The 10,263-nt window shown below is 43.5% G+C and overlaps 1 pseudogene; it reads right to left on the bottom strand.

The window, feature by feature from the left end:
- LOC135532461 (neuronal acetylcholine receptor subunit beta-2-like) overlaps nt 1–6,530 on the bottom strand; it is a 26,417-nt pseudogene extending 19,887 nt beyond the window's left edge.
- Between the last annotated feature and the right edge of the window lie 3,733 nt (nt 6,531–10,263).

Below are 10,263 nucleotides of genomic sequence, written 5' to 3' on the forward strand. Positions count from 1 at the left end.
ACTATCACTCTCTTTCTCAAACAAACAGAAAGGTCTCCTTTATCAGTGTGAGTGTCTCAGGTCTCCTTTATCAGTGTGATTGTCTCAGGTCTCCTTGATCAGTGTGATTGTCTCAGGTCTCCTTTATCAGTGTGATTGTCTCAGGTCTCCTTTATCAGTGTGATTGTCTCAGGTCTCCTTGATCAGTGTGAGTGTCTCAGGTCTCCTTGATCAGTGTGATTGTCTCAGGTCTCCTTTATCAGTGTGATTGTCTCAGGTCTCCTTTATCAGTGTGATTGTCTCAGGTCTCCTTGATCAGTGTGATTGTCTCAGGTCTCCTTGATCAGTGTGAGTGTCTCAGGTCTCCTTGATCAGTGTGATTGTCTCAGGTCTCCTTGATCAGTGTGATTGTCTCAGGTCTCCTTCATCAGTGTGATTGTCTCAGGTCTCCTTTATCAGTGTGATTGTCTCAGGCCTCAGCTGCTGTGGTTTGTTTCAGTGTGGATGACTTCAGCTTGGAGAGGAGAGGGGATGGGGAGGAGAGGAGAGGAGGGAGAAGAGGCGATGGGGGAAGAGAGGGCAGGGAGAGGAGAGAGGGAGGAGAGGTGATGGGGAGAAGACAGGAGAGGGGATGGGGAGGAGAGAAGAGAGGGAGGAGAGGAGGGAGGAGAGGGCAAAAAGAGAGGAGAGAGAAGAGAGGAGATGGGGAGAAGAGAGGAGAGAGAGAGAAGAGAGGAAATGGGGAGAAGAGAGGAGAGAGGGAGAAGAGAGTTGAGGAGAGAGAAGAGAGGGGATGGTGAGAAGAAAGGAGAAAAGGAGAAGAGAGTCGATGAGAAAGAAGAGAGGTGACACCACACCCATAGAGCATCATCATCACCTCTGGGTTACACTATCTGAACCTGGAGCCTTCATAATGGCTACATAACACTGTCATAACCCTCCATAACACTGTCATAACCCTCCATAACACTGTCATAACCCTCCATAACACGGTCATAACCCTCCATAACACTGTCATAACCCTCCATAACACTGTCATAACCCTCCATAACACGGTCATAACCCTCCATAACACGTCATAACCCTCCATAACACGGTCATAACCCTCCATAACACGGTCATAACCCTCCATAACACGGTCATAACCCTCCATAACACGGTCATAACCCTCCATAACACTGTCATAACCCTCCATAACACGGTCATAACCCTCCATAACACGGTCATAACCCTCCATAACACGGTCATAACCCTCCATAACACGGTCATAACCCTCCATAACACGGTCATAACCCTCCATAACACGGTCATAACCCTCCATAACACGGTCATAACCCTCCATAACACGGTCATAACCCTCCATAACACTGTCATAACCCTCCATAACACGGTCATAACCCTCCATAACACGGTCATAACCCTCCATAACACGGTCATAAGTGTTTTTTGTTTCAGCCCAGCGCTAACACACCTGATTCAACGACTCAATCTAACCATCATGCACTGGAATAGTGGAATCGGGGGTATTAGTGCTGGGATGGAACAAATATGTGCAATCCAAAGGGTACTCCTGGACTGGAGCTGAGGAATGCTGGCCTTCATTAAAATTAACGGTCAGGGAAATAAATAGCAGACTGAGGCGCCCGTGAGAAAGAACTGTCACACACACACACACACACACACACACACACACACACAACCGATTGGGATGGAACTGTTGGCAGAGTGACACAACTCTCTTGTTACCGCCTGATGAGAACGGCATCCTGAGTAAATCACTAATGCTCAGCTGTCATTGGTCTGCACAGTCTGTTTGAGTGTGTGTGTGTGTTTCTGTGTGTGTGTGTGCACCTGTATTTGTATGTGTGTGTGTGTGTGTGTGTGTGTGTGTGTGTGTGTGTGTGTGTGTGTGTGTGTCTGCGTGTGTGTGTCTGCGTGTGTGTGTGTTTCTGCGTGTGTGTGTGTTTCTGTGTGTGTGTGTGTGTGTGTGTGTGTTTCTGCGTGTGTGTGTGTGTGTGTGTGTGTGTGTGTGTGTGTGTGTGTGTGTGTGTGTGTGTGTGTGTGTGTGTGCTCAACAGACTGCAGGAGACTGGCCTTTTCCTCTGTGGGTTCATGTACCTTGGCTTCTGTACCTGGATCACTGGATTACACCTCCACCCCAAGTTGTAAGGTCCTAGTGTACATCTAGCTAGCAGACTGAGGCTGGGGCCGTGGTAGACATCATCACGACTCTACAGAGAATCAATCTGTCTCTCTGTGTCCTGGAAACTCAATTGAACTTCAACGTATACCTTCGCGGTTCAATACAAACATTATTATTAACATTATTAAGTGAAAAGGTATGTGTTGGAGTAAGCAGAGAGGAAGGGGCGAAGTGAGAGAGAGTTACTCCATCCAAGATCTGGGTGAGATAAGACCTTTTGTATGGAGGACTATGAGGGACTGTCGAATTACATGAGGCTTATTGGATTTAATAGAAATGTCCTAATGTTTAGGCTGTTACAAATGTTCTGAAATATGTGAATGCACGTGCATTCCAGCAAAATGTAGAAAAACGACTTAGTTGTGCCTGTTGTTCACATGCGTATCTGATCTCTCATTGGCTAAAATGGTGCCACCTAATCTCACCTACCTTCAATCACGGAGGACAAGTATTTCCATTGTTAGAGCTGTCACTCGGCTATCTTGTCAACATAAAATATAATCTTTGGAGTAAAGCAGCCGGTCGCAAATTGCTCCTTGACCCTTACGCTTGGCCATTACCCCTCGATGGGTGTTGGCATGTCTGTAGGTTCTGGGTAGCTATCAGATAGGTGTTAGCATTTATGTAGGGTCTGGGTAGCTATCAGATAGATGTTAGCATGTCTGGAGGGTCTGGGTATTTAACATATAGATGTTAGCATGTCTGGAGGTTCTGGGTATTTAACAGATAGGTGTTAGCATGTCTGGAGGTTCTGGGTATTTATCAGATAGATGTTAGCATGTCTGTAGGTTCTGTGTAGTTATCAGATAGATGTTAGCATGTCTGTTGGTTCTGGGTAGTTATCAGATAGATGTTAGCATTTATGTAGGGTCTGGGTAGCTATCAGATAGATGTTAGCATGTCTGGAGGGTCTGGGTATTTAACATATAGATGTTAGCATGTCTGGAGGTTCTGGGTATTTAACAGATAGGTGTTAGCATGTCTGGAGGTTCTGGGTATTTATCAGATAGATGTTAGCATGTCTGTAGGTTCTGTGTAGTTATCAGATAGATGTTAGCATGTCTGTTGGTTCTGGGTAGTTATCAGATAGATGTTAGCATGTCTGGAGGTTCTGGGTAGCTATCAGATAGATGTTAGCATGTCTGTAGGTTCTGGGTATTTATCAGATAGATGTTAGCATGTCTGTAGGTTCTGGGTAGATATCAGATAGATGTTAGCATGTCTGTAGGTTCTGGGTATTTATCAGATAGATGTTAGCATGTCTGTAGGTTCTGGGTAGCTATCAGATAGATGTTAGCATGTCTGTAGGGTCTGGGTATTTAACAGATAGATGTTAGCATGTCTGTAGGTTCTGGGTATTTATCAGATAGATGTTAGCATGTCTGTAGGTTCTGGGTATTTAACAGATAGATGTTAGCATGTCTGTAGGTTCTGGGTAGCTATCAGATAGATGTTAGCATGTCTGTAGGTTCTGGGTAGCTATCAGATAGATGTTAGCATGTCTGTAGGTTCTGGGTAGCTACCAGATAGATGTTAGCATGTCTGGAGGTTCTGGGTATTTAACAGATAGATGTTAGCATGTCTGTAGGTTCTGGGTATTTAACAGATAGATGTTAGCATGTCTGTAGGTTCTGGGTAGTTATCAGATATATGTTAGCATGTCTGTAGGTTCTGGGTAGCTATCAGATAGATGTTAGCATGTCTGTAGGTTCTGAGTAGTTAACAGATAGATGTTAGCATGTCTGTAGGTTTTGGGTAGTTAACAGATAGATGTTAGCATGTCTGTAGGTTCTGGGTAGTTAACAGATAGATGTTAGCATGTCTGTAGGTTCTGGGTAGTTATCAGATAGATGTTAGCATGTCTGTAGGTTCTGGGTAGTTAACAGATAGATGTTAGCATGTCTGGAGGTTCTGGGTATTTAACAGATAGATGTTAGCATGTCTGGAGGTTCTGGGTAGTTATCAGATAGATGTTAGCATGTCTGTAGGTTCTGGGTAGTTATCAGATAGATGTTAGCATGTCTGTAGGTTCTGGGTAGGTATAAACAGTGTACTGGTAAAGTTTCCACCATATTGCTTTCATCTTCCAGAAGTGAAAACAATGAAGGGGCGGGGTAAGACGTGAAGTGGGATGGGCTGAGTGTGTATGTGGGGTCCAAGCACCCCATGGAAAGTGTTTGACTCCACAAGCTGAAGGCCTTGGTTTCCGTTCATGTCTAACTCCTTCCTCCTTCACTGGCTGAGCATCCCTTCAGGTATCTGCAGTCTGGCTAAACGCTGTGCCTGTTCTGTCATTATGGGACTATTTACTCCTGCAGTGTTTCTATAAAGGCCTAGTGAAGTCGAACATGTGATTATGTTGTGTTTTATATACACTGAGGGTACAACACATTATTAACATCTGCTCTTTCCATGACAGACTGACCAGGTGAATCCAGGTGAAAACTGTGACTCCTTATTGATGACACTTCAACCAGTGTAGATGAAGGGGAGGAGATGGGTTAAAGAAGGACTTTTAGGCCTTCAGACATGAGACATGGATTGTGTCTGTGTACTATTCAGGGGTGAATGGGCAAGACAAAAGATTTAAGTGCCTTTTGAACAGAGTATGGTTGTAGATGCCAGGCTCACTGGTTTGTGTCAAGAACTGCAATGCTGCTGGGTTTTTCACACTCAACAGTTTCCACTGTGTATCAAGAATGGTCCACCACCCAAAGGACATCTAGCCAACTTGACACAACTGTGGGAAGCATCGGAGTCACCATGGGCCAGCATCCCTGTGGAACGCGAGGAACGCTTTCGACACCCTGTAGAGTCCAGGCCCCAACATATTGGGAGGAGGGAGGGGGGGGGGGTTTAATAAGGTTGGAATATACTTTGAAATTGTGAAAATTATGATAATTCCTCTTTAGTGTAAGAACTGTTTGAAAGGACAGACTGATATTTCAGCCTGTTTTGTGGGGTGGAGTTTTGGCTGCCTGGTAACATCATCCCCCCTCCATGTTTGGTTCTGTGGGGTGGAGTTTTGGCTGCCTGGTAACATCATCCCCCCTCCATGTTTGGTTTTGTGGGGTGGAGTTTTGGCTGCCTGGTAACATCATCCCCCACCATGTTTGGTTCTGTGGGGTGGAGTTTTGGCTGCCTGGTAACATCATCCCCCTCCATGTTTGGTTCTGTGGGGTGGAGTTTTGGCTGCCTGGTAACATCATCCCCCCACCATGTTGGGTTCTGTGGGGTGGAGTTTTGGCTGCCTGGTAACATCATCCCCCCACCATGTTTGGTTTTGTGGGGTGGAGTTTTGGCCTGCCTGGTAACATCATCCCCCTCCATGTTTGGTTTTGTCCTGGTACTAACACACCTGATTCAAACCATCAAAGGCTTGATGATGAGTTGATGTGTTTTATCAGGTGTGTTATTGTCATGGCAAAACCCCTCTGGCTCCCCAGGACCAGGACTGAGAAATACTACTAGTGTACCAGTTGTGTGTAGGTACATTACAGTACATTAGACTTCTCCTGCCATTGACTCAGTGTCATTAATGTTCTGTACTAAATCGTTATAGCTTGTTAACAAAGCCTCAATGGACAGACGTTGAACACTAAAGTCAATCCAAGGGCCCAACTCTGACTGAACAGCATTAGGCATGAAAGTTTTCCTTTACAAATGTCTCGCGAGATTGAACAGAACACTACTCTATTCAATATCGACAGACATGAGAGAGTTGAATCCGTGTGCGCTGTCCATGGTGCTGACAGTTTGCTGAGATTAGTCAACAAGGAGAGAGGGAGAAGAGAGGAGAGGTAATGCCGTCTGTAATCGTGGCAAACTTTTAGAACAACGGACAACGGCAACTCCCCTGCAAGTTTTCAAGACCTGAAAAGCGAGGACAGGGCGAAACAACATACTTACATAAGCGGTGATACGAAAATATCAATCGACTTTGGAAGCTGTCTTCGTTGCTATATATATATACACACTTTATAATGTATATAATACGGTTGCTTACTGGAGTAATAGCCTATCCAAATACATTTCGAAAGGCGTTTTATTTCCGGCTGTAGTTTATAGCCTAGATGTATTTCACAAACGACTTCATGACATTGGCTAATTTAAAAACAATGTTGGCAACCCGAGCGGCGTTCATTTTGCTTTAGTCTTCTGCGTGCAAAACATGACATTTACAAACACAAACGGTTTACCATTGAGGCTACTTACATGAGAGAGATAAGAGAAGGAGAGAGAGCGATAAAGTCACGGTCACCGCCATATCTCCTACGTGCCCTTCTTCCCTTCCCCGGAATCCGACGCTCAAAACTTAGATGGGGGTGTGCCGGAGTGGGGTTATTATCTCCGGGAGAGAGTGTCAAAAGTTGACGGCAAAGCGCAGCTGTAGATCCAGGACTGTCAACGCGTTCATAGACCATCGAAGTCGTCAGAAATTAACCGCGTCGTGGTCGTTGTAGAGTATGAACCGATCCGTTTAGATGTCTGCGTCTCCGGTATTTCTCACAAACACGTGCACTCAGTCCTGATCTGATCTTTGCTCCTCCACTTTCAAGCGGTGTGTCACAATAACAACATCAAATGCGTACAGATTAATGTGCTAACATGTCGATGGACGTAATGGATCACATTGAAATTCCCTGGAACTCTGTTATTGAAACAAAATCACGTCGTATCCTCGTCGTCCGTCGGAGTGGCCCGCGCCTTTCCTCAGACTTGCGGTTTCAGCCAAACGCCACAAACTCGCCGCGTTGACATTTGAGCTAAATTCGATCCGTGTCCCTATTCTACCATGCTACGCATGTCTACAGAACCGGGAAAAATGTTTTTGCAACTGTTTAGGCTCCATTTCACGGAGTATTCCCTACACCACGTTGATAAGCATAAATGACGAACCTCTCTTTTCAGTTGTAACTGTTTATTTTACACACCAAATGTATCATAAATGATAGGCGTATAAATATATCCCGTAGGTCTATGTCTAAGAGAATTATTGTCGTTAAAACTCGGTCTGGCTCCGTGGACGACTCGGGGTTAGAACGCTCTGAGCTTCGAACTGAAATGGAACGCGTCACGTGACCCGGTGGAAGCCTGAGAGAGGACGGATGCCTGCGCTACTCTGTTACAAAACTCAACTCAACAGAGAACCATATTTCCAAATTGCGCCTGGAATTATTCCCCAATATTCGACTTGCATTGACAGCTAGACTGACCCCTCACACGCAGGGGAAAGCCTGCCAGATGTAGGCTAATACATGGATACATTAAATAAATAAACCTAGTCTACCTTATTTTTCATATTTTCATCAGAATTGTTTAACAATTGCTGCAGGACTGTATCCACGCAAACTGTGAGGATTGTTTAGTTAGCGGTTAATTGCGTTGTTTGAAGAAAGTGTTTTGGACCACTAACTGCACGTGGGCTGCCTGCGAGCTCCCCAGTGTGCCTGGAGAGCGCGTGATGGTGTATTTATCAGTGCCTCGAGGCAGTTGGAGGCTCCTGCTGCTCTCCGTGTGATGCCGAACTTATTCTCCTGGATGAAATGGGTCTGACAGTCACGACTTCATGATAAGAGGAAGGAAGGTACTGAAACACACGTCACAAAAACCCGTTCTCTCTCTCTCTCTCTCTCACACACACACACACACACACACACACACACACACACACACACACACACACACACACACACACACACACACACACACACACACACACCTGCTACCCTTAGTTCCCAGAAGACTTTGGAAAGCTTTCGCAGTAAGAGGGCACTTAGGTTGTGTTATCCGCTTTCACTGCTCATCGTCATTCAATTTAAATGTGGGGGTAAAGACTAGGCTACTACATTGGGTCCTGAGCTGTGTCCCAAATCATTCCATATTCCCCATATAGTCCTATATATATTCCCTATATAGTTTTGACCCTCTTCCCTATTTAGTTCACTTCTTTTTAACCAGGGCCCTGGTCAAAAGTAGTGGATTATATACTGTAGGGGATGGGAATCATTTGGGATGCAGCCCTAGACCTAGTGTAGTAGCCTAGCCTATCAAGACTGGATACACATTGATTTTCCAGGTTTGTCTTTACCCCACATTTACGTTGAATGATGATGTGCAGCAAAAGTGGTGTGTGTGTGTGTGTGTGTGTGTGTGTGTGTGTGTGTGTGTGTGTGTGTGTGTGTGTGTGTGTGTGTGTGTGTGTGTGTGTGGGGGTATTTTTACAGGTCCGGGTGGTGATGTCGGTGATAAGGACAGGAGCTGCCGGACGGTCAGAGCAGGAGTCCACAGTGGCACCTGGCAAACACAACAAAGACAAAGGAAGAGGGAAGGGGAGAGAAAGACACAGAGGAGACTATTTTACTTTTTAACGTTCAGCGTGTCCTTCATGAATAAAGCATGGATGGACTCCAACTATAGAGTCTTAAAAGCCTGGATTTTCCTGACGCTGACATGACAGGTTCTTTTCTAAGACACTCTGCAGTTGCTTAATACATTTTTCATAGCCATTGATTCTTAAAGAATACAGTTTATAGATGCCCTGTGAGCTTAGTTCAACCATCTTAACCCATCAGAACCCAAAATAGAAGCTTGTTTCCCTCCAACGTTTGTAAACAAAGTAAATGTAAACAACCACTATAAAGACTCAAAACATGATTAATTATATTTCATGGATGGTCAGTCCTTGATTCCATAATCCCGTCTATACATTTGAGAGTGTTAAAGATGATCTATGCAGAAATCCATCTGCCATTTCCTGGTTGCTGAAATTCTGATAGTTTGCCTTATCTCAGTGTATGTGACAAAACAAACTAGTATAGCGTAGAGAATCATTGTACCATCTAAACCACTGGGAAATAGATTTTCCATAACCAAAAATGTTGTGTTTTCAGCTGTTTGTACAAAACTGAAAGTAAAAGATACAAAAACAAAACTTAAAAAGTAAGCCGCATAGAAATAGAGCACATAGAACAGATCTACAGCTTCTTAGACTTGCTTTCAATGAAAATTACAGATTAATAACTCACATTTCTATGTGCATTTTGTTGGGTCGTCCAAAAAAGTGACATATTGCAGCTTTAACATTTCTCTTTCAAATCCCAGATTGCACCTTCACAGAGAACAGACATTTCTTCTCAGCCACTTTCCTTTGATAGTGTCACTGGAAGGACAAAACTCAAATGGCACCCTTTTAACGTGCACTACTTTTCTATGGGCTCTGGTCAAAAGGAGTGCACTTAATAGGGAATAGGATGCCATTTGGGACTCAAGCGACGTCAGCATGTCGATGCACATATGGGGTTCATAGGCTTCAGACGATACAATTTCATTTGAAGGAATTAAATCAAACCCCTCGAGATCCTAATCAAGACATAATACATTAAAACAGTCAGTAATACATCCAATATTCTAAATACATTAAAACAGTCAGTAAAACATCCAATATTCTAAATACATTAAAACAGTCAGTAATACATCCAATATTCTAAATACATTAAAACAGTCAGTAATACATCCAATATTCTAAATACATTAAAACAGTCAGTAATACATCCAATATTCTAAATACATTAAAACAGTCAGTAAAACATCCAATATTCTAAATACATTAAAACAGTCAGTAATACATCCAATATGCTAAATACATTAAAACAGTCAGTAAAACATCCAATATTATAAATACATTAAAACAGTCAGTAAAACATCCAATATTCCTAATACATTAAAACAGTCAGTAAAACATCCAATATTCTAAATACATTTAAACAGTCAGTAATAAATCCAATATTCTAAATACATTAAAACAGTCAGTAAAACATTTGGTCATATTTGGAAGTGGAACTGAGAAGTAGAAACATATGTTGTGACTCCACTAGTCCTCCAAAAGAATCATCACACCATAACAAAACGTGATCATTCCTAGGAATTATAGCTGTAACGAGTGAACGGCAAAGCATGACAATAAATCACTCACACATGACTCACTCTTCCAAGCTCACTGGATATTTCAATCTCATGTACTGGAGGTGTCCGTGTGTCTCTGTGTGTGTTCCACACGTATTTGTTCACTGGCACACACA

The sequence above is a fragment of the Oncorhynchus masou genome, unplaced genomic scaffold (assembly GCF_036934945.1).
Source record: "Oncorhynchus masou masou isolate Uvic2021 unplaced genomic scaffold, UVic_Omas_1.1 unplaced_scaffold_1859, whole genome shotgun sequence".
In the NCBI taxonomy this organism is placed as follows: domain Eukaryota; kingdom Metazoa; phylum Chordata; class Actinopteri; order Salmoniformes; family Salmonidae; genus Oncorhynchus; species Oncorhynchus masou.